The sequence below is a fragment of the Suricata suricatta genome, chromosome 8 (genome assembly GCF_006229205.1).
Source record: "Suricata suricatta isolate VVHF042 chromosome 8, meerkat_22Aug2017_6uvM2_HiC, whole genome shotgun sequence".
In the NCBI taxonomy this organism is placed as follows: domain Eukaryota; kingdom Metazoa; phylum Chordata; class Mammalia; order Carnivora; family Herpestidae; genus Suricata; species Suricata suricatta.
The window spans coordinates 31,248,386-31,255,393 of NC_043707.1; the positions used below are offsets into that span (position 1 = coordinate 31,248,386).

The 7,008-nt window shown below is 47.5% G+C and overlaps 1 long non-coding RNA gene across 3 annotated transcripts in view; it reads left to right on the forward strand.

The window, feature by feature from the left end:
* The first annotated feature begins 6 nt into the window (after nt 1-6).
* LOC115300278 overlaps nt 7-7,008 on the forward strand; it is a 22,225-nt gene continuing 15,223 nt past the window's right edge. For 2 of the 3 annotated variants that reach the window (XR_003912579.1, XR_003912581.1), the window contains exons 1-4: nt 7-112; nt 844-988; nt 5,084-5,175; nt 5,831-5,948. This is a non-coding gene — a long non-coding RNA (uncharacterized LOC115300278). The remainder of the gene's footprint in view (nt 113-843; nt 989-5,083; nt 5,176-5,830; nt 5,949-7,008) is intronic. The other variant, XR_003912580.1, reaches the window with a different exon arrangement.

Below are 7,008 nucleotides of genomic sequence, written 5' to 3' on the forward strand. Positions count from 1 at the left end.
CTGAAGGCCAGGCCTTGACCCCCAGGAGACAAGACTGGATCTGCAGGCCCCTCTGTCCTCCATTCCACAGATGAGGAGACCAAGGGCTCAGAGAAGCCCTGCCCCAGGTCAGGTGAGTCTCAGGGGGCAGGTCCAGGACTCCAACTCCAGTCTCACTGAGTTCACAGAGCCTTCTGCTCCTTCCGGATGCTCCCACCAATTTGCACCGCACAACCTTGGGCCTCAGCTGCCGAGAGCAGAGTTCTGGGGGGTGAACCCCAAGAGGCTGTATTTTTATAATTCTCCACAGGTGATTCCGTCCACAGCTGTGAGAGCCCTGGCTAATCAGGGTCTTCCTTGACCAGAGGGGGAAATAAGGCCCAGAACAGTGATGAGTCATCCTCGGGACAGTCCCTGGACTATCTCCAATTGAGGGCACTGCCAGCTTGTGACTGGTGGTGGGTGGGGGCAAGACACTGGGGACTCTCTGTGCTGGTTTTAGGAGGCTCGGCTCCCTCCCTCCCCAGAATGAGGTTGGCATTGGCTTACTGAGTAGATGGTGAGGATTGGAGAACATGATTTCATCACAGGAAGCGGCTTCATCTTCTGGAGGCGGAAGCAAGAAGACCGACTTCCTTTCTCTGTTCCTTCCTCAGTCTTAATTTTCCCCTACACTTCTCCCAGGGCCTTCCCTGCCCTGTCCTTGTGTCTGCATTTCTTACATCTCCTCCCAGGCCCCAAGAGACAGGTTCTGCATTTTCATGGAATCCCCTTCTCTGAGCCAGGCCCTACACATCCATTGCCTCATTTTCTGCCCTACAACATTGTATGGTGGATTTGTTGTTTCTCTATTTGCACCATCAGGAAACTGAAGCACCATCAGGAAGCAGCCTTAATGTCATGGAGTCCACTGGACTGTGAAAGATGCTTGGGTGAATGGAAACAGCTGGAAAGGTGGACAGAAGAGAGGACAAGAGACCGACTGCCTTTTTGACAGCTCCTCTCTAGGGTGGGCTGTCCTGTCTGAGGGGTGACACCTGAATTTTATTCCCACCTTGCCTCACTAGCTGTGGAACCTGGCTGGACAGTCTCCTCTTTGCCAGGTCACTAAAGGAGGGGGCTAGACCCCACTAGGCGGTGGCCCAGCCCCTTCTGTTGAGCAGCATGGCATGTTTACTCAAAGGTTCTGGGTCATTTTGGCAGAGTACCTGCCACCTGGGTGCCTCAGGTCCTGCGGCTCCCACATATGATCTCACTAGATGCAAGCTGCACTTTCTATGTTGTTCAAGTCCCTGGCCCCAGTGGGATCCCTATGGGACTTGAAATTAGGAGGCATGATTTCTCCTCACAGATGGTGTGTGGTCTTTGTGTTTGTACATCCTCTCTTGTCCCAGTTGCAATGAGAGGGCCCTGTCATTAGTGTAGAGTTGTGGCTCTACTCACAGACCAGCTTCTGGGAGGAGGAGGGCCTGGGGTTTTGTGATTCACGGATGGGCAGAGCCTAAAGGCAGCCCTTTAGCTCAGGGGGTGTCCATTGGGTAGGGGTCTGAAGCAGTATGATCAGGAGCAGGGACAGTGAGCCCTATGAGCTGTGGACTACAATCTGAGAATACCGCCTTAGGTCTTCCTCCAAGTTCTCCTGGTTCTGTTCTCCCTTCCTCATTGGCTTCATCCATCAGTGCCCCAGTCCTTTCCCCCTCCAGGGCACCTCACCCTGCTCCTGCTTTCCCCCCAGGATCAGGAGTAAGACAAAGATGTCTGCCCTCACTACCTCCCTTCATTGTGATGGAGGTTCTAGCTCATGGAATAAGGCAAGACAAAGAGATAAAATTGTTCTGTGTTTTCTTAGTATCTGTATTTACGTATTTGGCATTCTTTCATCACAAGGCAATGCATTAACTCTTTTTTTTTTTTTTAATTGTCTTCATTCTTGATGGTCTGGCACTTGTGGCCTTGCAGACTAGGGAGAGATGGCCCCTCCCAATGCTAGCCTATTCTTAGATCTTAGGAAGGGCTTTCCTAGGAGCATGTCTTTCATATGCAAACTAACCCATGGGGTCCATACTTTAAAACACCACTTTTATCAATTTCTCACACAGCAATCCAGTATTTCCTCTGCCCTGAATCTACCCTGTGGTGGGTGACAGACAGCTAGAGATAGCACTTGTAGCCCAAGGCCCACTAGAATTCATCAAACTAGCCGATTCTATACTGTTTCCTCTTCCTTACCTTGTCTTGCCAGGGGAAAACATGATGAAGACTATGGTCTATGCCTTCCCCACAGTCGTCATCTGCCCCCTCTAGTGTTTACCCATGTGGCCTTCTATGGCATGGCGTGTTCCTTCTCTGCAGGAAATGTAAGTTATAAAGACCTTACAGTGTCTTTACCCTCTCTGTTTCATCACTCAGTCTTCTGTATAAATTAAAACTCTGTGAGTATAAGAATGAAGCCAGAAGGCATTCAGATTGAAAAGGAAGAAGTAAAAACTTTTTATTTACAGATGATTTAATGGTTTATGTAGCAGCTCCAATGGAATCAACAAAAAAATCTACTAGAAATATAAGTGATATAAGCAAGGTCAGAGGAATCAAGAGAAATACACAGAAATCAATTTATTTTCTATATACTAATGACAAAGAGTGGAAGTCAAATGAAAACACTATCTCTTACAATAGCTGCAAAAATATGAAATACTTAGGGTGCCTGGGTAGCTCAGTCAGTTAGGTGTCCGACTTTGGCTCAGGTCATGATCTCGAAGTTTGTGTGTTTGAGCCTTGTGTCGGGCTCTGAACTGACAGCTCGGAACCAGGAGCCTGCTTCAGATTCTGTGTCTCCCTCTCTCTCTGCCCCTCCCCAACTCACACTCTGTCTCTCTCTCTCTCCAAAATAAATAAACATTAAAAAATATTTTTAAAAAATATCAGGGGCACCTAGGTGGCTCAGTCAGTTGCGCATCTGACTTTGGCTCAGGTCATGATCTCATGGTTCATGAGTTGGAGCCCCAAGTCAGGCTCTGTGCTGACAGCTTGGAGCCTGGAGCCTGCCTTGGATTCTGTATCTCCCTCTCTCTCTGTTCCTCTTCTGCTCACCCTCTGTCTCTGTCTCTCAAAATAAATAAATATTAAAAAACATTTTTAAAAGCATGAAATACTTAGAAATAAATATAACAAAAGATGTGCAGGATCCAAACACTGAGAACTAGAAAACATTACTGAGCAAAATTAAAGATTAACAAATGGAGATTTCCTACATAAGTATGAACAGTATCAATGCTGTTCAGATGCCAAATCTCTCCAAATTAATGCATAGATATAACACAATCTTAATCAAAGTCCCCATAGGCTATTTTGTAGAAATTGTCAAGCCAATTCTAAAATTCCTTTAGAGGGGTGCCTGGGTGACTCAGTCGGTTAAGCATCCGACTTTGGCCCAGGTCATGATCTCGCGATTTGTGAGTTTGAGCCCTGTGTTGGGCTCTGTGCTGACAGCTCAGAGCCTGGAGCCTGCTTCAGATTCTGTCTCCCCTCCTCTCTCTGGCCCTCCCCTGCTCATGCTTTGTCTCTCTCTGTTTCTCAATAATAAATAAAAATTTTTTTTTAATTTTAAGAAAAGTTTTTTAATGTTTGTTTATTTTTGAGAGAGATACAGACGGAGTGCGAGTGGGAAGAGACAGAGAGAGAGGGAGGCACAGAATCCAAAGCAGGCTCCAGGACCCAGCTGTCAGCACAGAGCCCCATGTGGGGTTGAATCCGTGAACCATGAGATCATGACCTGAGCTGAAGTCAGATGATTAACCAACTGAGCCACCCTAAAAAAATGTATTTTAATAAAATAAAATTCCTATAGAAATTCAAAGTACTTAGTACTTAGAATTCCCATAGAAATTCATAATACTCAAAGTATTATCTCTAGTTGTCTGAAATTGGAGAACAAAACTGGAGGATTTATGCTACCTGACTTTAAGACTTACTGTAAAGCTACTGTAATCAAGGTACTTTGGTATCAAGACCAATAGAGCAATGGAACCAAAACAAGTACAGAAAGAGACCCACGATTATGTGGTCAACTTATTTCTAACAAAGATGCAAAGGAAATTCAGTGGAGAAATAGTATTTTGAACAACTGGCACCAGAACAACTGGAAATTTATATACAAAAAAATGAACTTCAATTTGTATTTTGCACTATATACAAAAATTAAATCAAAATGAATCATAAGCCTAAATTTAAGTCCTAAAATTCTATAACTCAAGAAAAAAAAGATAGGAAAAAATCTTTGTGACTTTGGGTTAGGTGCAGATTTCTTATTTTCAACACCAAAAGCATTAAAGAAAATACTGATTGGGGTGCCTGGGTGGTTCAGGTGGTTAAGTGTTGGACTCTTGATTTCGGCTCAGGTCATGAAAGGTTGAGCCCCAACATCTTGCTCTGCCCTGAGCATGGAGCCTGCTTGGGATTCTGTCTCTCTCCCTCCCCCTCTGCTCCTCCACTGCTCGCTAGTGCACATACTCTCTCTTTCTAAAACATTAAAGTTAAGTTAAAAAAGAAAACCATAGTGTGATACCATTATATATCTGTTAAATGGCTAAAAAGACCAGTTGTACTGTTGGCAAAGATGTAGAGCAACTGGGGATATAAGGAGGTGCAACCATTTGAACCGTTCCTTAAAGAGTGAAACATACGCCTACTACACACACACACATGTGCTGCTGCCAGGTATCACTGTGCTGGTCAGCAGCAGCAGCAGCACGTAGGGACTTCTGGAAAGGAAAAGTCTCAGGCCCCAGTCCAGCCTGTTGAAGTTTGAGGACCACTGCCCTGGGACCAGGACACTGACTTTGAGGACCTGCCTTGTCTGTTACCTTTACTTTTCATGGCAATCCTGTGAGATGAAAGAATTTTATTCCCATCTAACAGAGGAAGAAACTAAGGCTGACAGGTCACCTCACCTCGCTCACTCTAGTCTCCTCCACTGGGCAGGCCTGGAGTTTGGCCACCACTCAGATCTGTGTGCCTCCTGTGCTTGGTGCTTTCCAACATGATCGCCCTTCTTCCCAGCTCCCCCAGGAGTTTAACCTCTTTCATGTCCCCTCTCATCCCACAGCCCTTCCTAGAGAAGGCCATTCATCAGTGCTTCATTTATCAGGCCACTTGTCAAGGTCTGGGGAAACATAGGCAACAGGATGTGAGCGTGAGGTGAATCAGGAAGATGACGGTGGTTCTCTGGGACAGGGAAGGAGGAGAAACCAGGGGCCAGATCTTGGTCTCTACCCTTCCCCATAGAGTGCCTGGTGCCACTGCAACATCAGCGCTCTGTTTACTTCCTCCTGTTTTCTATTCAGAGGACAGGCCCAGAGAGGGTTTATCCTGCCCTGGTTGGGGGCAGGCATGCAGTGAGCCCTCCAGGAATTAGGATCCAGCTGGGAAGGGAAGACTCACCCGTGACACAAGGAGGGGGAGGCCACAAAGTCAATGTTGGAAGAGGTGGGGATGACATCTCCTACTTACTGGGTGCTGGGTGTTTTGCATATTTGCTGTATTCTTGACACTTTGACAGGTGGAGCCTCACTGACCAGGAGAGACACTGCCCCTCTTGGTGCTGGCCAGTTCCTAGAGATGGCAAAGACTCGCCCAGGAGCATGCCTTTCATATGCAAACTAACCAGTCTAGAGCTCAGTCTGGAGCCCGAACTCCAAACCACCTTTTCCATCTGGCTCTGCTGCTCCAGGAGGGCAATATTCCTCTACCCCATTCTCCCCAGGGCAGCCCCGAATCCACACAACCTGTTGAAATTATTCCCACTGCCCAGTCTTAAGCCTCTTTAACCTGCTTTGCCTTGTCGTTTCCACAGATATTAGACAAAGTCTCCTGCCCTGGCTTCCCCTTCACTTCCTCTGCCTCCTGACTGACCTTGGTGCTTCCCCACGCGGCCCTGCATGGGATTTCATGCCTCCAGTATCTGGGGATCTGTGAGTATAAATTCTTATTTCATGACAGTCATTTCTGTGTCTTTGTGTCTAACCATATCTGACTCAAACAAAATTGTTTTAAAATTGTAGTTAACTCAAAACAAAAAAAAGAAAAGAAAATGAAATGAAACAAAACAAAATAAAATAAAATAGGAGGTAACTCTCCCTAAACCCCAGGAGGTAGGCAGGGTCTGTTATGGTTCTCATTTTACACGAGGAAACTGAGGTCCTGAGTGAGGTTGTGAGAATCACTTAAGGTCACAGTGACAGGAAATATCTGCTGTGGTGTTGGGTCTGTACCTCTCTGCTCCCCTCCACTTCCCCACGCAGTGACAGCCGTCAACAGTCCCCTGGGCCCCATCAACAGCCAGGGCTTCCCTTTTCTGTGTTGTCTTCCTGCTGCACACGGAGATGCTGGAGGACTGGGCGGGGCATGGAGCTTCGGGTCCTCGGCAGCTGGCACAGTGCACGGGGCAGTCCGTGCTGACTGTGAGGACGGAAAGGACGCAGAGGTGGGCGCCATGTGATGACGATCCCTGTCGCTTTCTGGTCAGCGTGCAGTGTTTTCTGTGTTACCTCATTCTGTCCTCACTCAGACCCTCCAAGGGAGGTAGTTGTTATCCCCACTTTACAGAGGAGAAGACTGAGGCTCGGGGAAGGGAAGGCATTCGCCCAGCAGTCTGACCCAGGGCCTGCCTTCTGTGGAGTCTGCCTCTGTCACATTCATAAGTTTCATTTGTCATGTGACCCACACTGCCTCATCTATCAGCCTCCTCCTCACGGCTGCTGGCTGCATTCCAGCTCCCACAAATGCCAGCAGAGCTTCTGGGAGGTAAGAGCAGAGGGCTGAGAACGGGGAGACACTGGCTGACCCCTGATCTCGCTGGGCTCCTGGGGTGAGAGAAGAGGAAGGACACTCCCAAGGGGACCCTTGTCACCCTTCCCCTCTGTTTAACAAATAACTCTCCGGAAGCCCTGATTCGTAGCACTTGCCAGTTTCCATGGTGCAAAATCTCCCACAGAGTTAACCACTGCTGTGTGGACCGAGTGTTTGCATCCC